We start from the raw sequence: 25,965 nt of genomic DNA on the forward strand, positions 1-25,965 counted from the left end.
AAGGGGTTAACTAGAGATTGGGTTCTTTCGGGAGGGGAGGAGAGTGTAGCAACTGGGCATCGCCAGTCTGGGTGGGAATAGCAAAGCAAAGGGGACGGCTGGGGTAAGAAAGCAATAGTCATTTACAGAGAGGATTGTTATGTCATTTATGGTGTGAGTTTAGGAGATGAGTTTCTTCAGGTTCTTCTGATATCTGGGGAAGTCATCCTGATTGCATGACTTTGGGAGAAACACGATTTCCTCTTAACTTGCTTCTGGCTTTATCTGTGTCTTCCAAGCCTGGTCAATGGTAGGGTTGCTTTTTTCTTTTTGGTCCAATCTGATTTCCATTCTTTCAGTCCTGGACAGGTTTTTCTTTCAGTGTTCATTATTTAATTCCCACAATCGTCCTATGTGAGTGCTAATATCTCCATTTTATAATTGAGGAAACTGGGGTTTAGCAGGATTATGTAAGTCGTCCAAGGCCCATCCGCAGCCATCGAGAAACCTAGTGTGTATGGTCTTGCTCATTGGGTCTGTGTGACTCAGTGCTGTGTGTTTCCCAGTCATGGGAATGTGCTAGGAATGCTCGAGGAATGCCCCGGCTTCTTTTTCTGCCCTATGTTACCATACCTAGATGCTTGAGCATCTTCATTATAAGAAAACAGAATAAATGCAAGAAAGAGTCTTTCTCGTGTGTTTTCTGTGGTTCAGATCATCACCTTCCCATAGACGCAAATGTAGTCTAAATACGTTGGGCACCTTTTAACCTAGAACGCATGGAGTTGATGGGGCCCCACCCAGCACCGGCGAACCTAAATCAGAAAGTAGCGCGTGCTCAAGACATAGTAGGGCCCAAAGAGGCTCCTGCCAGAGGAGTGGGACCTATGCTTGCGGGGTACCTTCCCTTGAGGGACACACTCGCAAAGGGTCTTTAACCCAGGTGGTGCGCTCTTGGCTTCCTTGAACCACTCTGGCCCGGGCATATGAAAGGCGGCTCATCCCCGAGGCCGTCTAGGATCATGGCGACAAAGGGAAGGGGTCCGCGAAGGAGAGGAGGTGGGCCTACAGACCGCCCTCCCTCGCAAAAGCCTTCCGCTAAGTCTCGTGCTCCTGGGAGCACCCAGCTGGGCAGGGACCGCGGCCCGCCCCTCGCTAGGGGCGCGTGCGCGCGCGTCGCCGTGGTAACCGCGCGACGAAAAGGCGCTGAATCACGGGCGCGCGCTTCCCCAGCTCCCGCGGAAGCTGCTGCGGGGGCCGGGCGGGGGTCCCGGGCTGTGGCGTCCTGGTCAGACAGCGGCTGACCCCCGCGAACGCTGCTGCTGGGTGCAGGCGGAGCGCCGGAGCGGCGGCCGGGCTCACGTTCGCGGCTGGAGGTAAGCGCGCCGCGGTCGCCGCCGCGGGTCGCGGTTTGGACCAGAGTCGCTCCTCCCGGGCTCCGTCCTGGGGAGAGGAGGCGAGGGCTACGCTCGGCGGGGCGGCACCTGCTGTGAGGCAGCAGCGGCGCGCGCCTGCGTGCGTGTGCGAGCGTGTGCGAGCGTGTGTGTGCGCGCCTGGCCGGCAGATGACGCCGGCGTGGAGCAGGTGGGACGGCAGGTGATGCTCCCCGCGAGCCAGCCGCGCCGGCTGGGGCTGTCTGGCGTCCGTGTCGCCTGCAGCCCGCTGGCCCAGTGACGGGAAGCGAGGGTGGCGGGGAGCCAGGTTCTGCCGCAGACACGCAGAATCAGGACGCCCTGAGTTTGGGAGGTGAGTTTCTTCGGGCTCTTCTGGACGTCTCGCGAAGAGCGTTCTCGGATGCTGCGCTGGCGGATTGTTTCAGAGTAGGGTGGAGTCGGGAAAATGTGCGTCTTTCCCCAACCTCGTGAATTGCATTTCTTAGACCTGTGGAATCGCTTTCTTTAAACTCCGTTTAGTGATATTTATGGGATATTTGCTATCATCTGCTAAATTCATTTTGTCCTTGTACCTTACCGTAATCTGAACCTCTTCATGGCTTTTCTCTCTTCCCCTTTGAACTTGCTGCACGGAATGGGTGTTAATCAAGATATTATTAAACAAGAGCATTGGCCTGACATTACGGGAGTCATCGTTCTTTCCATCATCATTTGTCTTAATTATATGGAAAGAGAAAAGAATATGATATAGATACTCATGTCCATTTTTATTGCTAGTTTCTTCATCTAAACATTTTTGTTTCTGGGTTAAATGTTAGGGGTTTAAAGGTGCTTGTGTAAAAAAGTTGAAGGATGTTTTTGATAATAGAAAAAGCAAATCATAGACAACCCTTCTCAAAAAACAAGAATTTCTGAGGTGAACGTTAGTATTGATTCTTTATTCATGAAATGCATGTTCACTGTCTGAACACTCCAAACTGTTTATGATAAGAAGCACAATCATGGAGACCACTGGACTTATGACAAATACAGTATTTTATTTTGTGTTTATTATTTTACACCACTTTTCATATAAATGAGGAAAACTGGAGATAATCAATTCAGTCACAGACTTAGGAGTCATAGAGAAATCTGAATTCCTCTGTAATTTGAAAAGGAGAGATGTGAACATGAATCAAGGCTTTTTAGAACCACAGTAGACTAATCACACCTTGCCATGTATAATGCCAATGCGGGGACTTAATTTTCTTTCAGAAAAACAAAAATAATTCAGCCAAAATCTTTACTATTGAAGTAATTAAATATATTAAAAACATATTTTAAAATAGTCAAAAGAGAGCTTCAGTGACTTTTTAATGTAAAAGAATGGATTTGCTGTCAAATTTTCTTGACTTAATTTTTTCTAGCCAAGCAGAGAAGACACATTTTCTTTAAATAAATATATGGAACCAGGCATGACTCTTTCATGTTGGGGGACAGTTGATGTACATTGCCAGGTCAGGTGGCCTGGGTTTGGTCGTGGCCTTGCCACTTTGTGGCTCTGTCACATTTGGCAAATTCCCTAATCCCTCTCAGCCTCATTTTCTTTATCTGTAAAATAGGGGTCATAATAGGACCTACTTAATAGAACTCCTCTAAGAATTAAGTAAAGTAATGCTTATGGGAACATTTGCTCACTGCCTGGCCTGCAGGAGCACTTCAATAAAAGTTATTATCATTCTTGAAATGAGGTTTTTTTTTTTTTCAGGAAATATTTTCTGTCTTCAGAATAACTTGGCAGTAAAAACAGAATTATTTTGATGTGACAGAAGCTTGTTCTGATTTATAAGGTCAAACCATCATAAAATGCATAATTTTTCTTTGCAGTATTCTTATAACAAAACAACAATGCTAAATATAATCACAATCTTAAAGGCATGTAATTCCAGATAATTATATTTAATACCACAGGGAGGGAGTTTTGTTTTAGTAGGCCTAGAGTAATTAGTAGGTTCTTGTTCTGTTTGTTTGCTTTTTTTTAATCTGTATTTTTAGACACTATTCATGTGAATTCAATAGTGAGAAATTATTTTATTTCTAAGCGGTAAAAAGGGTTAGGCCAAAATAACATCTACTTTGGCATCATTTTTCAGACTTTTAACTATTAATAGATGTTTGAGTTTCAGAGCAAAGCTTCTTATAGAAATAATACACAGGTACATAAAGATACAGTGTTGGAGTTTAGCTCTGTGCCATTCCAGATAACCTTGGTAGAATTACGTCAGCTGCTGGAAGTTTTTGTATGTCCAACCAGCTACATTTTCTTTTCCTGAAGTTCAAAAAAGCAAGGGATTCTAGTAAACATCTATTTACTTTAAGCAGTGTAGCTAGAGGAAGGGCATAATTCAGACCTCAACATGAATTTTTAAAGATGGGGTTGTTCCGGGCTGTAATTTAAAGCATCAGAATCATGAGACTCAAGGGGAAATGACCAAATGAACTACAGTGTTGCCACCCACAGATTTTCTGTATTACGTGTTGCAGTTTGTTTCTTCATGAGATGAGGAGGTACAGATTGTTCCTTTCTAGGACAACATGATCCTACTTTTCTAGGATTGTGACTATCAGCATGCCTTTCCTTTTTTTTTGGCTATTGTCATTAAACTCAAGTATAGGCTATATAACCGCACTGCCTTCTGGTCAATAGAACATACTTGTCTTTCTTCAAAATTTTTCAGAATAACCTCTGAAGATGTCTTACCTTTAAAAGAACTATTATCTTTACCATTTCTCTCAAGCGTATTTGTACTTATCAGGAGGTTGAAATATTTTGTTAGTTCAGCATCTTCAACCTCCTTGTCCTACAGCCACGAAGCCTCCAAATTCTTGGTGTCGCGTGCCTCACATTTTGCTGGAGTCAGACTTCTCTAGGTAGAGGCCTGAGGTCCCCACTCCCTGTCATGTGTGTTCATGCGTCTCTGCTGACTAACGAGTCTTCACCCTCTTGCATTTGGGCTTTTCTCTCCACTGCTGTGCTGCACCTGCTTTTGCCAAATCTGGAGAAACTGTTTTGACCTTATTATACCAGTCTTCTTCCACTCACTTGACCATTCTCACTTTTTTTTTTTTAAGGTTCATTGATTTAATTTAAGATTCATTGAGAAAGAGCTAGAGACCGGTTTTGCATTGTTTCTGCCTAGAAGTTTAGCCGTATGCAAGGTACTGGGTTGTCAGAGCAGAGTCCCCGTGAGGAGGCATGCCTTGGCAGTCCCAGGTTGCTTTCCATCTCTCCGTGGCGCGCCTCTGGTTTCTTCTAGCCCCTCGGCGTCAGCCGCTCTAGGCTGCAGTGACATCTGCGAGGCTCTCCGTAGTATTTCACGATGTCGCTAGATGTCCGCCGTCTTTCCTGCTGCACCACTTCGCTGGTGCTGCAGAACAAAATACCACAAGCTCGGGGGCTTCAAACAATACCCATTTATCAGCGTGAAGTAGGGTCTCCCTAGACCCACAGGTTATCAGCTGAGCGCATTCTCATCTGGAGGCTGTGGGGAACACTCTGTGTCCCAGCTCATTGAGGCTGTTGATGGAAGCCAGTCCCCTGTACCTCTAGGGCTGAGATCCCCCCTTCCTGCGGCCATCCCTGCGGTTGCTCTCAGCTCCTGGAGGCAGCTCTCAGGTTCCTTCCAGATCGCTCCCTTCCTCATCAGAGCCAGCGACAGAAAGTTTCTGTCCTGCTCAGTGTCTTCTCTCTGACTTCCCCTTCTGTTAGCGGAGGGCTCTAATGATAGGCTCGGATGGCTCCGACGGTCTCCCTGTCTTCCAGCCAACCGATTAGTAACCTTCATTATATCTGCAAAATTATCTTTGCCAAGAATCCTAACGTAATCACGGACGTAACACCCAGGGATGAGCGTCCGGAGGCCGCCTTAGAATTTCTTCTGTCACCCTTGCTGATTACTGTTTGTCTACCTGACCGTTTTCCTGAGTGCGCGAGGAGTCACAGTCAGCCTTGCGTTTTAATCTTCACTGTGATGCTCCTTCTTCGGTTCTGGTAGGTCCGGCAATAGTACTTGTACTTCTTTTATCATCGTTTGTGGGTCACCACTTTTCCAGAACACAGATTATACCCCAGAAAAAGAGACTGTGGCAGATAAAACAAGACCTCGTGTTCTAGAACTCACTTGGCTTGGAGCAGTGTGTGTTACGGGGAGTGTGGGAGTGTTGTGTCCTGCCTGTTTGTCTTTTGGAAGGAGGGTCCCCACGCTGGCCTGTCACGCTAGTCCCCCACAAACCCGCCTTGTTCATCTGTGTATTCCCAACATTTAGCACCGAGTTCATTCATAACAGCTGTTAAATTAATGTTTTTTGGAGAACACTTTTTAATTCCATGGAACTTGAACATTTTTGTGTTTATCTGCCTTGTCTTTCATAGCACCTAATTCCTTAATTGTCCCAACTTACTTTGCCCCTGCATTTGAAACCAAATTGTTTTCCGTCCTTCTCCCTCAATTTTTTTCCCACTATTGACATTAATTATGTTGTTAGTCTTTTGAACATTCAGGTAAGTCTTCCTCCTCATGAGTAACATACAGTTGTCACGAGAGCATTTATTACATCATAATTCCCATCCCGCTGGTTTTGGGTTATGTTTTTGTTGTGTTTTGTTTTTGCTCCTAGTTTGTTATAGAGTAAGCCATAATTAAGTCATTTTAGTTCTTATATTTCAGATGGGTTTTGTTTTATAATGAGTATTGGAATCTACCTTTGCTTTTTCTTCTAATTCCCAAATATCCTTACATAGTTTTGCCTGTTTATTTTTGCAGATGAGTCATATTAAGTACTTGAAAGCATTTTGCTGAGTTTTGGTTCATACTCCATTTCTTTGCGGACCTAACGCCCTGTCATCTTTGACATCTGTTACCCTCCCAGGGCCAACCACGTCTCACCCCCACTTCCGTCATCTCTCTCAGTACGGTCTTCGTAGTTGTGTTGAAAAAGAGATTGATTCTCTGTCGCATCTTTGTCGTGCCCCGGGCCGCGCATCCGTGTCTGTCAGTCTGTGTATTTGTCCACCGTGCGCAGAGATGCTGCTGCTTGTGAGAGGTTCGCTAATCCTCACCGGCCTGGTCGCACTGACCTTCACGTCGGTGTTTCTTTCATTCATGTGGTGGATTTAATGACTCGGAAACATCTTGTGTTTCTCTTCCACCATTTCACTGGTATGATTCTTACGAAGCAGACAAAGCCGGGGAGGAAGTCCTTTTTCTCTGCCTGTATTTTCTTCCCCTTGTTCCCCGATCTGCCCTTGGGGGCCCCACAGAATCTGCTCACTCCCCATGCCACACCAATGCCCTTCTTTTTTTTTTTTTTTTTTTTTAAAGATTTTATTTATTTATTTATTTATTTATTTGACAGAGAGAGACAGCCAGCGAGAGAGGGAACACAGCAGGGGGAGTGGGAGAGGAAGAAGCAGGCTCCCAGAGGAGCAGCCTGATGTGGGGCTCGATCCCATAACGCCGGGATCATGCCCTGAGCCGAAGGCAGACGCTTAACTGCTGTGCCACCCAGGCGCCCCACCAATGCCCTTCCTTGTTTAAAACCCAACACTGGCTGGATCGTATTTCCCGTAAAGCTGTTTGATCTCCTAAGAGGGCGTCATTTTATACTGTAATTGAAAGGCATTCTTCTGTTGCCAGTAAAGTCCTGGGTAATCCTCTGTGTTGATTGGCACAGGTTTTCTATGACTTACTTTACTTTATCAGCTTCCAGGGGAGAAAGTTAGAGTGTAGAATACGGTACTGACACATGGCCAAGTTTTCTCGGTCTTGGCTTGGCCCGTAGCTGAATGTATCGTCTAGATCTCCTCCCATCTCCTTTGTTTGCCGGTGAGGATGTGGGCGCCTGCGAGCCCCTCGTAGACGCAGCAGCAGCGCCCTGTCTCTCCTGCAGGTACTCTGAGCTGCGTGTCCACACCTCTGTCCAGGCCCCGGCCGGCCAGGGGTGAGGGGGTGTGACTCCCGAACAGTTCCTCACCTGCTTTGTCAAGGGAGAGTGCTGGGAGTGAGACAGATCAGGGCTCACTTTTGTCTTCTATGTTCCCTACCCATTGAAAACTTCGAGGCTCGTTTTGGAGAAACTGGAAACTTAACTTCTGAGTGGTGAGCCATGGAACTTCAGCCAATTCACCCAGAATGTTCTGTGCACCTGTTGAGGGTCACAGTCTCTGTATCACCTCTCAGAGTGTTACTGGGAGGCTCAGGCGATGCAGAGTGTGTAAAAGTACTTTGTGAGTATAAGCACTATTATAAATGGCTGCAATATTGATGGTGATGATAAATATTACAAACCATTTATTCCCTTGTTGTTAGAAGGATAGATTAGTAGCTGACAATATTCCACTTTCTTTCCTTTGCTATCACAGGGAGTAAGTGAACTTAATGCCAGAAAGTTAAATTATTTTCTTTTCTTTTTTTTTTAGAGATTGTATTTTTAAGTAATCTCTACGCCCAACATGGGGCTCGAACTCACAATCCTGAGATCAAGTCACACGCTCCACCGACTGAGCTGGCCAGGGGCCCCCAGAAAGTTAAATTCTAAAGGAAAACTTTATGGCTAGCTGGTCCTAGGCCTGCTGATAAATAGAATTGAAAGATTGCCTTCATCTCGACAAAGCAGGTGATGAACTGTTCAGAATTGATGAATGGTTTGCCAAATTCAGAAGTTTAGTAACAAAGAGAAGGAAAAATTCTTCTCTATCCATCAAGATCTTCCAGCTAGACTAAAAATTAAGTTGACGAGAGACAGACTAACAGGAGAAAAAAAATCCAGGTTTTATTACATGTGCACCTGGAGGCCCAATGATGAAACGGAGACCTAAAGAAATTACCAAGGCAGGCAGCTTTTATACTTTTTAGACAAAGAGACAATAAATCTTTGAGAAATTGATAGGATAAAGAAAACTTAACTTTGGGAGCTTGGATTAGTAAGGAATTCTAAACAGAATTTGGGATGGGGTAGTAAATTAGTAAACAGTAACAAGGGGTGTTTATACAGCCTTCTGGGCTCTGAATTTCCTTTCTCTGGTGCTGAGGATGTCTCCTTACCTGCTGGTACAGAGAGGTACCTTTCACATAGGAGATTTATTTCCTGCTTTCAGGGGGCTGGAGAAAGGTCTGAGTGTCCTGGTTATACAGGCTGTCCCTTAAGTCACTTTTATTTAAAATGATCAACATGACAGAGTGGCACGTTTTGGGGCAGCCCACACTTAGACCCTACAGTAATCACCAGCTGTGTTCAGAATTTGACACAAAGCAGATTCACTTTCGTTGACACACATAGCACTGAACCCCTGGACCCAGCTATCACCTCGTACTGATGGGGCTTTCCTGCACAGTCACTGGCCTGCCCTTGCTGGGTGTTTGAAAGGTCCTAATGTAATTATTATAGCACAGGACTAAGCATTTACTAGGTAGCGGTGATGACCCCATTAAGTAAGAATTGAATTTAGGGAGAAATAAAAGTGCTGAGCCAATTGAAAACTAAGCTATTCCCATAATTAGAGAGATAATTTAAGGCCCCATGATGAACACTCAAGGTTTTACCTGCTGGAATTTTTCTTCTTAATGGAGGAGCAGTGTCTCCAGGAGTATAAAGCTGGTGTTATTTGCGGTGTGAGGGCTGTGAGGCAGCGTCTTAATTTTGCAGCAGTTTAGAAAAGGTGGTAAAATATTTATTCTAGCAGTTGGCCGATCGGTGCCCATACAGATATAAATATAAAGGCCTTTTTACCTTTTCTTCGTCCCAGCATATACCCTATCACTAAATGGTGTCTGTCCGTCCTTTGAGTTGTTCTTTCTGCTTTATCCGTCACGCCCAGAATGAGCAGGAAGTCACCATGTTCCTTTCTAGCCGTACTGTTTCTTCGACTCCCTGAATCCGAGGTGTTTAGGTGATATGCCCAGGGCCTGCGATCCCCCCTGAGGTTGAAGCCTGCCTCCGAAAAGACAGTTTTTGTCATAGTGGCTGAGAAGTATGGGAGGAGGAATCATAAAAAAAGAGAACATCCCAGGCAGCCTCAGCGGCTAAGTAGTGGAAATAGAAATGCAGCCCTGGCTTGTTGGAGATTGCTAGTTCTGGAAAGCAGGAGTTTGCCAACTTAGCTTTGTTAGTCAGTAAACTGCAAAGGGACAAGCGATTAGCCTGTAGGAAAATGCTGTCCAGCAGACACGTGTGGGTCTCCGAGATGAAGCCCCTTTGGGCAGTTTTCCTTGCTCTCAGGCAGGAGAGCTGCGACTGGCTATTTTTCTGAGCCTGCGGAAGCATTTCACTCCAGCATTATTTATACAAGTCAAAAACATAACATAATAAAAAATTATTATGAAAAAAAGAAATTATAGTAAAATTAACGAAGAATTGTGTATTTAACTGATTCTGGCAATAAACTATATTATTCTCTTACAGAAATACAAAAAAAAATCAGAAACAATGTTGATTGCTTAGCAGCGAGGAAATGGTGAAGTAAATTATAATAAGCACCTCAGTGGAATGTTGTGAAATAACAAAAAAAGAATAATTATGCAGAATGTAACAGCAAAGAGTTGTTTTTGTAGCAGAAGAGTAAATGAAAATACAAACTGTATTAATCTCAGATGATAGCTTCGCTGACGTTAGTGTGTGAATAAACGGAAGGAGAACCTAAAGGAAGAAAATAGTCACTCGTTGGTATGATTTGATCATAACTTTTCTAGCTCACGTTTTTGTTTTGCTGTTTCGAGCCTCGGTCTGGGCAGTGTGCTGGAACTGTGGACACAGATTCAACCAAGAAAAGCCAGTTCTTCTGGCGTATACCTCTTTGGGGTTTAGCAATATGTAATTTTTAAAAATCATATTTATTCCCTTGATCAGAAATTTTAGCTCAAATACAGTACAGCGACCAAGGGACAGCCGTGTCTCAGTGCCGAGCATGTCTCTCGTACCTTATTTCACCTTTTTATTTCAAAAACTGGTGTCTGCCATGGTTAAGCGTCACTGTTCAACACCTACAATTTCTGGCCACGAAGAATCCTGTTCTGGAACAGGTGTTTCACATCTTCCGAGCTCCTTTGTCATGGATGCCACCATGGTTCTGTGTTGGCCTGCAGAGAGGAAAGGAAACCCCCAGTATCTGAAGGCCAGAGTTACTTTTTCTTCTCACCGTAAGATACTTGGCTTCCTTCACCCCTACACTTAGAAAATGCTCTCTGCTCTTGGTACTCCATGGGTTAGGAGAAGGGGGCAAATTCCAGAAAGCCCATCTTTTGAAAAGTACAAAGGATGGTGTTCTGGCTTGGACTGTGTCCCCCAAAAGATAGGGTGAAGTCCTAACCTCTCTACCTGTGGAATGTGACCTTATTCAGAAACAGAGCCTTTGCAGATGTCATCGAGTTAAGATGAGGTCATTAGGGTGGGCCCTTAATCCATAGGACGGATGTCCTTATAAGAAGAGGGAGATTTGGACGTGGAGGCACACAGGGAGAACACCATGGGACAACAGAGGCAGAGACGGGAGTGATGTCACCGCAGCCAAGGGATGGGAGGGACTGCCAGCCACACCTGGTGCCAGCAAGAGGCAAGGAAGGATTTTTTCATTATGTTATGTTAGTCACCATACAGTACATCATTAGTTTTTGAGGTAGTGTTCTGTGCTTTACTGTTTGCATATAACACCCAGTGCTCCACGCGATACGTGCCCTCCTTAATACCCATCACGAGGATAGCCCACCGCCCTGCCCCCTGATTCTGCCCAGCGCCCTGCTGACACCTGGATTTCGGACAGTTCCTCTAGAACTGTGATAGGATGGATTTCTCTTGTTTTAAGGCACTTACTTCGTTGCACTTTGTTACTGCAGCCCAGGAAACTAACACAGATGGCAAAATGCAAGGATCGTATTAAATAAATATGTACTTTGCTGAGTACCTCGTGGCGGCATAGAAATGGGGAAGGCATTCTGGACCTTGGCCAGGCTTTTAATAACAACCTGTAGGATGATTTTACCTTTCATAACTTTTGTATGAATCAGATACGATGTATTAAAATTAAAGCCACGTCAAGAAGAGAACTTCGAGGCTAGGTGTCAGGAAAACAGAGGGTTACTTTGAAAAATTATTGCATTGAAAGCAAAAAAATAAAAAGTGAAAATACATGACATTTCCAACCAGTGCTTCCTCTAGAACAAGTTAGACTTCATAAAGGCAAAAATCCACTGATTTATTTACAGAGGAAGTGTAGATTTTTAGGAAGCCGGATGCCATCGTACGATGTTTTCGTGGCTTACGTTCTGCAGTCGTTACGGATGCCGTCTAGCACTACCTGGTTTTTTCCCAACTATTCTGGTGATGTTTTATGCTGTTATTTGTGGTGTTTAATACTTTTTGAATAGTGAATATAGATGACCCACACAATTAAATGTTCCTCTTTCATATCATCTGTGGGTATTAACTAATAGTTGGTCAGATAATTTTGTGTATTTTTAAAATTTGACAGAGCGAGCACAAGCAGGGGGAGCAGCAGGCAGAGGGAGAGGCAGGCTCCCCTCCGAGCAGGGGGCCCGATGTGGGGTTTGATCCCAGGACCCTGGGATCATGACCCACAGACACTTCACTGACTGAGCCCCCCAGGTGCCCCCATTTTATCTATTTTTAAGACCATGACATTGATCCCTGAACCAAACTAGCAGATAGATTGCTGGAGGTCCTGGCCTTTTTCTCCAGTTACAGAGTAGCCAGAATTACCATGGTCCTGGATGGAAACCCCAGTTTTCAGGCTATATATCCTGTTGGTTTCTTAATTCTGCCAGGGCCACACTTGCCGTGGGTCCCTCCCTGTATCATTCATTCCTCCATCCTGATTTGTTTATCAGACAACGATCATGTCTTCAGGAAGGAAGGACAGATGGAAGGAAGGCAGGAGGGAAGGTGGGAAAGAAGGAAATATGTTTGCCCAGACCTGACCACCCTCCCTCCCAATTTATTCTCACTGTGGTTCGTCCGTGGCTATGACTGAGCTCTAAATAAACCCTCAGCAGAAATCTTGAGCAGGAAATCGCTACGTCCAGCTGGCAGTGATCTCTCAGGTGCATTTCTCCACCGCATACGTAGGGTATCTTGTCGTAGCCTGTCAGCCTGTCATGCTTATAGCATTCTCTCCAGCAACATCCTAATAGCCAACTAAAAAGAAGAGAAAGTCCTCTTTTGTCACTAAAGATCTATCACTGTTATCACTATAGAAAATTTAGAAAACAGAAAAGTAGAAGGAAGAGAAAAACAATTGAGTTCCGCCCACCTGCCCCACTCTGAAAGACCACACTTAACGAATTGGCCGGCTGCTTCCTTTCTGAAGTGCTCATGAATGATCTGTTCAGTGTCTCACTCTATTGTGTTGCCGGAGTTTGGCATCCAGATCTCAATCTGCAATTTCTAGAAATCCCCTTTATTGCCTTCCTGAAAATCAGAACTTCTATCTTAGAAGCCTCCTAGAACCTCCTTTTTTTCCTCCTAGAACCTCTCTTTTTCTCTATAATTCTGCACAATTTACCAAGACTAATTACACAGTCAAACCGGCAAACTCTTTGTGTATCTCGAGATATAACTTTATCTGGGCTCCCACTGGAATGTAAGCTCCTCCTACTCTTGCATATGTAAGTGCTCAATACACTTAAAAATTTTGTGTTTTTTTAGAGATTTTATTTATTTAAGAGAGAGAAAGAGAGTACAAGCGGGGGGCTTAGCAGAGGGAGAGGGAGAAACAGACTCCCCACTGAGCAGGGAGCCCGATGCAGGACTCGATCCCAGGACCCTGCGATCATGACCTGAGCTGAAGGCAGACGCTTAACCAACTGAACTACCCTGTGCCCCTAGTACACTTTCTTTTAAATAACAGCTGTATTGAGCTATAATTTACACACCACAGAATTCACTGTTTTATATAAAAGTATAGTGGTCTGTTACTACAGCATCCTGGTTCCCTCAAGCTTTGATGATAACATAGGCATGTCAAGTAGTAGCTGTGATTAGAGAACCTAAGACAAGTACCTGTCCCCCCACATCTCCCATACCACCGTCTGCCAGAGGTGCCTTTGGTGCCCAGGAGTCTCCTTATGAAATTGCTAGCATCCTCAGAAAGAATAAGACTTCAAGGCTTCCATAATAGTCACAACCAACACCTCTCCGGAAGCTTGGGTTTATAGAACCCTAAAGGAAAGGAATCGTGGGAGGGGCTGAGGAGGACCTGAGTGAGACCCCCTCAGAGGAGAGGTGAGTGTAACTCTCTGCTTCTCAGCATCCTGTGAGCCAGCTCTGGCTGATATCATGTTGCTTCCTTTTCTTGCTGTGAAATGAAATAGCAGAGAGACTTGGCGGGAGGTGAGTCGTCTGCATGCATTGGGCGTAAGGCTAGGAGTTCCTGAGGGATAGGCTGAGGATAGAAAAAGCAAAACACGATTGTGAATGGTCTGCATTTCCTCCACGGGAAGACTGAACAGGCCCTCATGTTTGGAATCTTCCTAGCTAAGATGAAAACTAAGCTCCGGAGTGCTGCAGCCCTGCTTGCAAAAACGGTCTTTGAAAAAAATGCCCGAGTAGGATTGCGTATCGTTGCATGTCCGAACGTTGGGTTCACGGAGCTCAGCTCTGCTACTCCCCACCACAACGTGGATGAAATAGACGGAGGAGGAATTGCTAACTTTACCCCCCGCCCCACTGGTGTATTATTAACCGAGGAAGCACAGAACAGGGTTTGAAAGCAGGGATGCTGGCCATGTTAGGATTAGCAGAGCTTGGAGTCCGCTTCCTTGTCCTTTCCGTCAGTTGCTGCTTTGATTCAGGCCAGCCCTACGTTTGGTTCGCGTCGGCTGAAGCAGCCGGGGAATTGCCGCAGTGTGATTGGCACCCCTGCTGATGGCAAAGGGGCGCTCTCCATGTCAGAGGCATTACTTTGAGTTCCCCCCTTGCACATGAAGGCCTCCCTGCAGGCCTGTCTGACGGGGTGAGAAATGTTGTTTATAGACTTGTTTGAAGACAGGCCATCCTTCCACCCACACACGTCCCCTCCTCTCCCATTCAGGTTCCTGGCTAGGGCACTTCTCCCCTCTCCTCCCTTTCCTTCCTACAGCAGGCCCCCCTTGCCTGCAGTCGCAGGAACTGGAGTCCACGGGTCCCAGAGGCCAGCCGGCCTCCTGTGATGTCAGCAGGTCAGTAGCAGCCTAGCCCCGCGGCACCCCGCCAGCGCCCCTCACCTTGCTTCATCCGTCTCACTTCATCACAAGGAGCAGGTGACCAAAGCGCATAAGATATTTTGAGAGAGAGATCACAGTCACATAACTTTTATTACACTATTGTTATAATTGTCCTGTTTTATTAATCTCTTGTCATTAATCTCTTACTGTGCCTAGTTTATAAATTAAACTTTATCATAAGTATGTGTGCCTGGGAAAAAACAGAGTATATACGGAATTTGGCACTATCCGTGGTTTCAGGCTTCCATGGGGGGGTCTTGGCATGTATCCCCCACAAATAAGGGGGGGGATATTGACACTCCCTCAGTGCTGTTAACCAGTCTTGACCAGCTCTGTGGTCATGATTCTCCAGCTCCTCTCTCTGAGCTCTGCGCAGATTTCTCCCGTGGCCTGCTCAGTGGCTCCACCTGGACTGGACGTCTTGCATTATTTTGGGTCACACCTTTCTTCCCGTTGCTCAATCATCCTGGACTCTCATCTTTATCTCTTACCCCACACCCTATCCAGCAGCTAATTCTGTAGGCTCTACCTTCAGAACAAAGCAAGACCTGCACCGCCACCACCTTTCTGCGGGACACCGTCCTTCACCGGGATCACTGCAGGACCTCCTCGCTTGTCCCTCTTTCTGCCCTTGACCTGGATTACTTCCTTGACCTCTTCTTCACCTGGATCACTACCTTGTCTCTCTGCTTCTGCCCTTGACCCCTGTGCTCTCTTCAACACGGAAGCCGAGGGAGCCAGTCCTACAGCACTGCCCATCTCAGAGGACAAGCCAGAGATCTCGTATACTGATCCACACGATGCAGTGGCCTCCTGCCACCTGCCTACCCTTACCCTCCGGTGCTTTCCCTTCTCTCTCCAGGCTGCTTCCTTGCTGTCCCTGGGATACAGGGCACGTTCCCTCCTCAAAGCGTTTACATTCATATGCTCTTCTTTCAGATGCCCACATGATTCATTCTCTCATCTCTTCTAAGTCGTTGCTCAGATAAGACTTTCTAAGGTTGTTAATTCTTCACTGCCTAGTCAAGTCTGCTAGTTAACCCATCTATTGAGGTTTTTGTTTTGTTTTGTTTTGTTTTAAGTAATCTGTATACCTAATGACATGGGGCCGGAACGCACGACCCCGAGATCAAGAGTCGCTCACTCTACTGACTGAGCCAGCCAGTGCCCCCTATACATTGAGCTTTTGGGTTTTTTGTTGTTGTTGTTATTGTTGTTTTTTTGTTTTGTTTTTGTTTTTAAGATAGTATTTATTTGAGAGAGGGAGAGAGAGCAGAGCGGGGGCGGGGGGCGGGCGGAAGCAGAGGGAGAGGGACAAAAAGACTCCCCACCGTGTGAGGAGCCCAACACAGGGCTCAATCCCAGGACCCCGCGATCATGACCTGACCAAAGTTGAATGCTTAACTGAGCCACCCACGTGCCCCCCGTATTGAGCTTTTGTTAGCAAAGATGATATCCTCTTCTTTTTAGAATTTGTGCTTGGCTGTTTTTCAAATCTGTAAGGGTCTTTTTGTTGTTGCACAAATCTTACACCTTATTATTGATTTCCGTAAACATTTTAAACATCTTATTTTCTATTTCTGTGTGCCGGATTCTGTTATCTGAAAATCACCGAGACCTAATCCTCTTGTCTTTTCTGCTGCCTCTCTCAAGGGTGCCTGTGTGTTTTGTAATTTTGAATTCTAGGTTTAGGTTTGTCTGGGTTCTCTCTGGGAGTTAAGGAGAGCTCTTCCAGAAGGATGTATCATTACGTCTGCCAGGTACCCAGGGTCACCACCAGCCCAGGGCCACTTTAAGCTAATTTCTCCTCTTGGGAGACCAAACTTGCAATGAAAAGTTGAGCCAAAACCTGTGGTTGCTAATTCTCGAGAGGGAGTTTTTTCTTCACACAGAGCTCTGGGGCCAGATTTTTTCTTTCTCCTTCATCCTTTCATCTGCAAGGATCTTTCTCAAAGGTTCCTGGCTCCACAACCCCCAGACTTGAATGTGCCCATGGCTCTGACCTTTGCCCTCTTTGTATCCTCAGACTCAGGTCTCCGGGTTCTAGAAATCTGCAGTCTCTCTGGCAGCCCCTGCGTCAGGGCTGGCTTTCCACCCTGCTTTCTAGCCGCCTCTTTGTTTTAGTGCTTTTTCTCTGTGAGCGCAATTACGGATTCAAAAGGGTGTTTTGTACTGTATCGTATTTTCCCCAGTAGCCTCAGTAGTTTAGTGGGTTGCCATCTTGCTAGGAATAGAGATCCAGACTTTTCCCATACATGTATAATACTGTGTTTTCTGTTCCCAGATCGCATCTTTCATGTAATACTGTGTCACGGACTACATGGTAATACGTGAATATTGTATATCCGTGTACTTAATCATACCTTAATATGGGACATTTGGGATCCCAATGTATTATTATTATTATTATTATTATTATTATATTGTGCTTTAGTTATGACGAGACTAATTTTATTTAAAAGATTGCTCCTTATTATGATATTATATCTTTCCTACTTTTATGCTATTAAAATATCAATTTTTTAGATGAAATGGTAGGAAACTGGGTTTTTGATGTATCTGTTTAAATATTTATCTATTTGTTTATTAGAGATAGAGAGAGTGCATGCAGGGGGAGGGGCAGAGGCAGAGAGAATCTCAACTTCACTCCCCACTGAGCCCCACAGAGCCTGATGTGGGGCTCGATCTCATGACCCTAAGATCTCTCATGACCCTGAGATCATGACCTGAGCTGAAACCAAGAGTTGGGCACTTAACTGACTGAGCCACCCAGGCGCCCCCTCTGTTTAAGTATCTTTGCTGGACTATCCCTTCATCTAATCCCCTAATTTTTAAATTCATTTTCAGTTTGGCATTTTATTTATTTCTTCATAATGTGAGTGATGAGTTTCCCTGACTAAGAAACATTTTACAGCTTTGTCGTCACATTTGGGAAAGGAGAAGTGACAGGTACATAGAAAACTAAACAAGTAAGCAAGACATTTATTAACCACAGAGGGACCAAAGTTTTTAAAAGAAAGATGTATGATTATATGCAGTTCATTCAAGAAGAATGTTTACATAGTTATAATAAATTAGACACGTGGAAAATAAAAGTTATTTTAAAAGTCTATTTTGCACGTATGGGTTTTTAGAAAATAAGCTGACATAAATCACCTTATGAAAAATCCACTGCGGTGAGAAATTATCAAGTAAAGTATCCATCTTAAAATCCCATCCTCTGCTGGGACCCTGCTTCTTCCTCTCCCACTCCCCCTGGCTGTCTCTCTCTCTGTCAAATAAATAAATAAAATCTTTAAAAAACTTGTGATTTATCCAAAGTTCACATTGAATTGGGAATCCTGTACGCTCATCCGCTAAGTCTGGCTGCCCTGTTCATCCCCTGTCCCTCTGTGTGTCCCGTACATTTCCTGAGTATAACCTCGTGTGGGCTCTCTAGTGCTGTTGTGATTTCCTGAGGCTCTCGATGTTGAGTGGATCTCAGCCTCCAGTGACCAACTGTAATACAAGAATATTAACTTTATTTATTTATAAGATATTAAAGACATTCACATGACTCAAAGGGTACAAAAGGCTATTTGCTAAAAAAAAAAAAAAAAAGAAAAAGGAAAAAGAAAAGTCTCTGTCCCTGCCCTGTCCCTAGTCATAATAAATATTGTGGTTTCTTGTATGTTCCTCCAGAGGGTAATTCATTTTCAAGCAAATTCATATTTATATTTCCTCCCACCCCATTCCCTTTTTGCACAAATAGTAAAGACCATAATCACTATTCTGCATTTTCTTTCCTCACGTATCAATAGATCTTGCTAGATGCCAGCACGCTAGGAGTTTCCTCTTTCTTCACAAATGCAGGGGATTTCGTCATAGGAGCAGACTGTAATTTATTTAACGGATTCCCTGCTTACCGAAGTTTGGTTGCTTCCAGCCTGTTGGTTAATACCACTATTGTACCCAGAAGTAGCCTACTGTGCATATGATTTCCTAAGTGCCCAGGCAGGCCCATGGCATAAATTCCCAAAAGTGGGATTGCTGGAAGTACGAAGTGCCGTTCTGCCCTCCAGAGAGACTGTACCAATTACACTCCCGTCCGCGAGGATTGAAAATGCCCGGGTGGCTATACTCTCACCGATAGAAGAAAGCGGGGAGGTTTTTTCATGTATGACCATCTCATAGGTGAAAAAATGATATCCCTGAGTTTTAATTTGTGTTCCCCTTTTTATTACTGACTTTGAGCATCTTTTGAGATATTTAAAAAGCATTTATATTTTCTTTTCTGTGTTCTTTTCTTTGTTGATGGACTTTCTTTTGGATGATTAATGATTTGAGGGCATTCTCGTTTATTAGGGAAATTATTCTTTGTCTGTAATGTGAGTTGCAAATATTTTTCCCACATCGTTGTTGACACTGACTTTATATATGGTGATGTTTCTATGAAAATTATTTACCCCTACCTTTTATTAATGGGTCATATGTTTTGTTGTTGTGACTTCTGAGTTCGTATCATTCCTAGGTCTTCCTCACTCAAAGATTATGTAGTTATATAATCATATATAGTCTCCTGTAGTTTGTTTTCTTTAAAAAATAACCGCTTTATTGAGCCATAGTTCATATAGCATACAGTTCACCAGTCTGAACTGTGCAGTTCAGTAACTTTTTGTGTATTCACAGAGGGGTGCACCCGTCACCACCATGTGATCGAGAACTTTTTCGTTACCTCAAAGGAAATCCTGTGCATGTTAGAATTTGCGTGCCATTTTACCCCAGTCGGGAGTAAACCCAGGCAACCATTAATTTACTTTCTGTCTGTATAGATGTCTCTTCTGAGTATTCCATACAAATGGAATGATCTAATTCGTGGTTGTTTTTGACTGGCTTCTTTGAGTTGATTTTCGTGTATGGTGTAAGGTAGAGGTCAAATTTCGTTATTTTGCATGTTGATATCTGGTCCTTGCAGTAGCATTCGTTGGAAAGACTGTTCTTTCCACACTGAACTATCTTGATACCTTTGTCAAAAACCAATCCCATGGTTTATTATAGTGCTTTGAGGGTTTTGTTTTTTATGTTAGGAGTTTATCTTAGTAAGGTGTGAGGGAGGCATATAACTTAGTGTTCTTTTCAAAGGTCTAGCCATTTTTCCCCATCTCGCTTACTTTAAGTATCAGTCTTTCCCCCGTTGATTTGACATGCCATTTTTAATCACATCGTTTAGTCTTGTAAATATTCGGACCCATTTATTGAGTATTCTATTCAGTTATCTATTTTTGCACCTAACCAATCTGTTTTAATGATTGTCACTTTATAGTATGTTTCACTGTCTGACAGGACTAATTTCCCCTTATTTCTCTTCTCTTTCAAAAAATTCTTGCCTCCCCTTCTGGTTTATTCTTCCATGTGATCTTTGTAATCAGTTTTGTCCAGTTTCCCATTCTGCCAGCATCATTCTTATTGGGAACATAGAAATGTATAGGTTTATTTAGGAAAAACTGACATTTCTGATGTTGATCCTGTCTGTCCAAGAACATCTGTTCAGGTTTTTCTCCATTTATTTCATGTGTTTCCCACAACTTCCTATTTTTTCAAATATCTTGGTGAATTCATTCCTAGGTCTTCTGCTTTTTATTTTTTTTTTTTGTTTGCTGTTTTTGCTATACTTTTCTGTTATATAATTTACATTCTCTTCTTTTTTTAAAGATTTTCTGTAAAGATTTTATTTATTTATTCGAGAGAGACAGAGAGAACACAAGTGGGGGAAAGGGACCGAGGGAGAAGCAGGATCCCCACTGAGCAGGGAGCCTGCTATGGGGCTCTATCCCAGGACCCTGGAATCACGACCTGAGCCGAAGGCAGACGCTTAACCAACTGAGCCACCCAGGTGCCCCCATTTATGTTCTTTTCTTGTTGCTATATTCTCCCATTATTTCTTCTAACTGGTTATTGTGAATGGTAAAAATTCTAAGAAAAACTAGACACAACTTAATCTTTTGTTTATATTTTTAATTTAATCATTTGGTCCTCAAGGTTTAAAGATAGACAATTAGGTGTCTTCTTTCTACTGTACAGTCACCTTGTTCACTGTGGGGGAGTGCAAAGTTCTCTGTCATGCATACCAGCAGTCTTGAAATCGCCTGTCACTTAAGTGGTTTTGGTTTTGTTTTTTTTTTGAAGATTTTATTTATTTATTTGACAGAGATAGAGACAGCCAACGAGAGAGGGAACACAAGCAGGGGGAGTGGGAGAGGAAGAAGCAGGCTCATAGTGGAGGAGCCTGATGTGGGGCTCGATCCCAGAACGCCGGGATCATGCCCTGAGCCAAAGGCAGATGCTTAACCGCTGTGCCGCCCAGGCGCCCCCACTTAAGTGTTTTTAACTAAAATACCCATATTTTTATTTAAAATGTGTGCTTACAGTAAACATTAGCTTTTTAAAAAACTAAAATCATTAATAGGTGAAAAATTTGTAAACTAGAAGTCAAACTATATCAATTTATGCTTTAAGATTAACCTCTTAAGAAGTTCATAATTTAGTTGGAGAGAAAATATACATATACCTGAAAAAATTAATTGCCCCCATAAGGAAGCATATGCTAGCCAGCATATAAGTGGTTTTAGAATTCTTGGGCGTATCGGCCACTTTAAAAAATTACTAAATTCTCATAAAGTTTGGTCTTATATAGTATTTGAAATCTTTTTCTTTTAAACTTTTAAAAAAGAGTTTATTTAATTGAGAAAGAGAGTGAGAGAGAATAAGTGAGCCCAAGTGAGGGGAGAGGCAGGGGGAGAGGGAGAAGCAGACTCCCTGCTGAGCAGGGAGCCCAATGTGGGACTCGTCCCAGGACCCCAGGATCATGACCTGAGCCGAAGGCAGATGCTTAACTAACTGAGCCACCCAGGCGCCTGTATTTGAAATCTTCTGATAAAGTTAATTTATATATTGGGACCCAGAAAATGGAGGCTGCCCCCTTGGACCAGCCCACATTACAAATCTAAACCTGAGTTACAGGAAACACCTGTCAGAGAACCCTAACACATGCAGGTGGCAGTCCTCCAACTCCGCTTTGGCTAACTTGCCTTACCTAGAAAATAGGACCTGCTAGCCTGAGAAGATGCTGGACCTCCCGGCCAGCCTCCCAGCCTCTCATGCCTTTTGTGCATTGCTGCTTCTGATGCTCGGTAAAACTGTCTCTTGCCCACAATGTCTCAGGAAGAATGCTCCATCGCTTGTGAGGAACTGTACTCCTCCAATCCAAGGACCTTGAACTTGTTGCTAAATTGTATTACTTTTTATTTGACATTCCATAAAGCAGCTGTTAACTATGTCTCTGCCATGAGCTTATCTGAACCAAAGCATTTTATAGCCATGAACTGAGCAACAACAAAAATGCCTGAGTAATGTTACTTATTAACTAAAATGACATCTAGGTCCTTATAATAGAAAGTTCAAGATGGGCAGTGGCTTAAAGGAGATAAGTTTATTTCCTCCTCAGAAAAACGCTAAGGTTGGCAGCCCAGGGCTGCTCTGGCAGCTCCCTGTCCATGCTTTCTAGCACTGGCTTGCATTCTCGAGGTTTCTTCATGGTTGCAGAGGGCCGGCTGCTGGAGTGCTGGCCCTCATGCCCTTTCTAGGCAGCAGCAAGATGGAAAGAGGAGAAAGGCAAAAAGAGGCTTCCCTAGAAGTGCTCTCCAACAGTTTTATTTTATATGCCAGCAGAACAATCACACGACCTCACGAAGCGGCAGGCAGAGGAGGCAGGGTTGGAAACGCAGTCTTCTAGCTGGCACCCTGGCACTCCAAATAACAATCTGAGTCTTATTACTAAGGAGTAAGGAAGAATGTCCACTGCAAAGACAAGGGGCAGTCTTGGCCATGGTCACCCCCACCTTATCCTTGAGCCTCTCTCTTTCTGCCTCCTTGATGCTCATCTTCCGTTTCTTGTCCAGGCCCTGGCACAAGAAGTACTCCATTATTGCCTGATGAAACATTGCTGTGCTTTGCCCCCCCTGGGCCACCCCATTCCTACATGTCATTCGTTCTCTGATCCTGTTCCTGAGCCTTACTTTCATCGTCTCTGAATGATCACTATCATCCAAAGAGAACGACTGCATTTGGGGAAATCTTCCAGCATGGTCTAGGGGTCATGGACAAGACACTCAGAGAAGGAGGGAGGTTTAAGAACAGAATCGGGCCAGAAATATCAGGGGTCAGAAGTATCCACTCTAGGAGCACCTGGCTGGCTCAGTCAGTAGAGAATGCAACTCTTGATCTCAGGGTGGTAAGTTCAAGCTCCATGTCGGGGGGAGAGGTGACTTAAAAATAAAATCTTAAAAGAAAGAAAGAAGAAAGAAATATCCCTCCTATATACCACTTGATAACTTTTTAAATAGCTGCCATGTTAGAATGACCATGTTGAAATACCTAAGACTTCTTTAAAAATGAAAATTATAATTGTATCTTATTAATGCAAAGGTAAGATGTGTTTGGTTTAGGAGAAAGAAAAAATACAGGTAAGAAAGGAAGAAAAAAAGGCAGAGGAACAAAATCATGAAAGGAGGAGAAAAATTATTCTCACCAATTTTCACCTTTGGAGGGAGTTTCTTTCAGATCTTTACATGCATAAAGTTGATCCATGCAGAGTTTATTTAAGGATATATGGGTTTATACTATTTATAACATTTTGAACTTGTTTAGCCTTATTTTAAAAGTCCTATTTTATCATTCAGATGCAACTTTACCTTTGACAGAAATTTTGTTTGGAAGGTAGACAGTCTTTCTATGTGAATTCTTAAATATTTTTCTTCCCCTTTACTGAAGACATAAAACAACAGGAAGGTGGGCAAAAGGCAAGCAGCAGGACAGAATGGGACCCTTATCAAGCAAATTAGCAATTCAGAGACTGAACAGGTCAGGAAGGTCTTGGTAAGGAACCCAGAGTGGAATATGCTTACTTTCCAGAACCATAGTTGTGGACGTGGGGGCTGCTGCAGGGAAGGCTTGAGATCTGACTCTGAAACTCGGTTTCCAATGGAAATAAGAACTATTTCAGAGAGCATTGTTATGAGGATCAAATAGGAAAATATGTCAAAACATAATTTAACACACAAAGTATTATCTATATTTAAAAACACAAAACTTATAAACTGTTAGAGCTGAAAAGACTTTTGGTGACATGTGGTCCATATGCCTGTTAATGTTGAGGAAAAGGAGGTCCATTGTTTGCTCGTATTAACGTACTAAATAAAGAGAACCTTAACTATGGTATTGAGACTGGGAAATGCCCTTTTTACTGAGAACTGTTTGCCCTGAGAAAATGACAATGACTTGCTGTCCAGGCACAATATGATTGTGAAAGTACATTACACAAGGGTGTCTGCCAAAGCGCTGAGGGGTTGGAAATGGGGCACAGTCTGTTTGCCAAGCCGTGAACCCCTGGAGCGGTGTCTGCCCAGAGCGGTGCCTTTTCTTAATTTGGACAGAGGTACCCAACGGAATGGTAGAGGACTGGTCTTCATCCATGGGATTCTTGACCAACTCTCCCTAGCTGACGGCAGCATTGCTGTGCTCGGCAGCGTCTTGGGCAGCTGACTGAATGCTCTTACTGGAGACACAACTGCTCTTCTCTTGCCTTTTGGGTAGAGTGAGTGGTCAGTTACTACAGATGGGAGATGGCCAGTCCTCCCCTCTATCCACTTGCCATCTCAAACCACACTTTTCTTGCTGGAGAGAGGGGAAGTTATTGGTGGCAAATTGTTTGCACTACCAGGTTTTCTTCTTCTGGGGTCTTAAGTAGGAAGCTTATGGGACTCTTACTGAATGCTGACATTCCCCACTTTGCCTTATGGAAGTTAGTGTTCTGATGGCCTCTGTTATTGTGACATGGAGAAGTGTTATAGCCACCTGCTGACTTTACCTTAGGTCACCTTCACTCCTTTCTGGTCTCTTAGTCTATGTCAACGCAATAACACTAGGTCTTTTGAGGCCCCCTTCTGCCTCTCCTGGGCACGGGCCAGTGATGGTTGCAGGATGGGCAGCCTTATTCCAAGAGGTCGATGGCAGAGCTGTCAGCAAAGTTGAACAGAGGCATTCTCATGATTTGAGTTGTTTCCTGATGAAGACTCAAAAGCAAGGTCGAGCAGTTCTAAAACACTTCTTCCATAGAACGCGGCGTTCAATGTTGTTTGTAGACTCCTCGTCCTTCCCAGGTGCCTCTGACAAAGTAAATTTGCTATGAGGACCCACAAATGGAGGCCGCCCGAGTGGCCCAGCCCATCGCAAATCTAAACCTAAGTCAGCCTGCACTTATGGAAGCATCTGTCAAGGACACTGACATACACCAAGCACAGTCTTCAGACAGCTTTAGCAAGCTTACTTTACCCTAGAAAATAGTTCCTGCTAGACTTGTAAGGAATCCCCCGTCTCCTAGCCAGTCATGCCCTGTTCTCTTGTTGCCTCTTCTAATGCCTGTAGGAGCAGAAAAATTTTCCTTCTACCCTTCTAGATTCTTTGGCTGATCTAATAATCAAACTGACATAAGGCAGATCAACAGGAGAAAAACCAAATTCCTATGTGTGGGAGCCCCATAAAAATATGAGAATATGAGACCCAAAAAAGCAAGCCAGGTAGTTAAGGCTTATATAACATCCTGAGTTAAGGAAAAAGTAGCCATTTAGGGATACAAAGGGGAGAAAGGCCATTTACAGGAAAGAAGGGGATGTTTGGAATACAAAGGTTGCCCTGTTATACAGGTAAGTTTCTTAGGTAAAAAGCTATCTCTAGTAATAGCTCTCTTCCTGGAAGTGGCTGCCTTTCCAAAGTAAATGTAGACAATTGAGGGGGAGGTATAGAATTTTTCCTGAATCTGCTGGGTATTGATTACCTTTAGTTCAAAATAATCTTCACGCCAAAGTGGCATGCTTTGGGGTGACAAATTCTGCTCCTCCTCATGCTCTGGAGAATTTGCTCTTGCCCACACTCCTTGGGAAGAGTGCTCCAGTGATTTCGAGACACCGTATGCCCCCAATCCATGGATTGTTTTCCCTTGAATAAAGGACATCAGACTCATTTTGAAATTGTTTTAGTTTTGTCATTTGAACCTCTCCTGTCCCCTAGATTACCACATTGCTCTTGAATGATGACCAGGAGGCCTGTGTCAGGGCATAACCCAACTCTTTGTTATCCCTCCTCCCCTTCTTCTACACTCTGAAATTTCTAAATGTCCTGGGTTGCTTCTAGAAAGGGTGGTGGGAGGAGGGAAGACAAGGAGTCTTGTATTCTCCTAAAAGGCCTGAGTGTATGTGTGAAAGGGAAGGGAGTAAAGGTGTGGGTGGGGAAAGAATGGTTTGAACTGG

At 43.9% G+C, this 25,965-nt stretch overlaps 1 protein-coding gene across 1 annotated transcript in view; it reads left to right on the top strand.

Annotated features, from left to right (window-relative positions):
- The first annotated feature begins 1,214 nt into the window (after positions 1–1,214).
- The window catches only part of KIAA0319 (KIAA0319 ortholog), a 100,856-nt gene continuing 76,105 nt past the window's right edge, over positions 1,215–25,965 (top strand). Inside the window, exon 1 of the mRNA XM_026511275.4 lies at positions 1,215–1,355. The gene's annotated coding sequence lies outside the window, so the exon portion shown is untranslated. The remainder of the gene's footprint in view (positions 1,356–25,965) is intronic.

Source organism: Ursus arctos, unplaced genomic scaffold, assembly GCF_023065955.2.
Source record: "Ursus arctos isolate Adak ecotype North America unplaced genomic scaffold, UrsArc2.0 scaffold_31, whole genome shotgun sequence".
In the NCBI taxonomy this organism is placed as follows: domain Eukaryota; kingdom Metazoa; phylum Chordata; class Mammalia; order Carnivora; family Ursidae; genus Ursus; species Ursus arctos.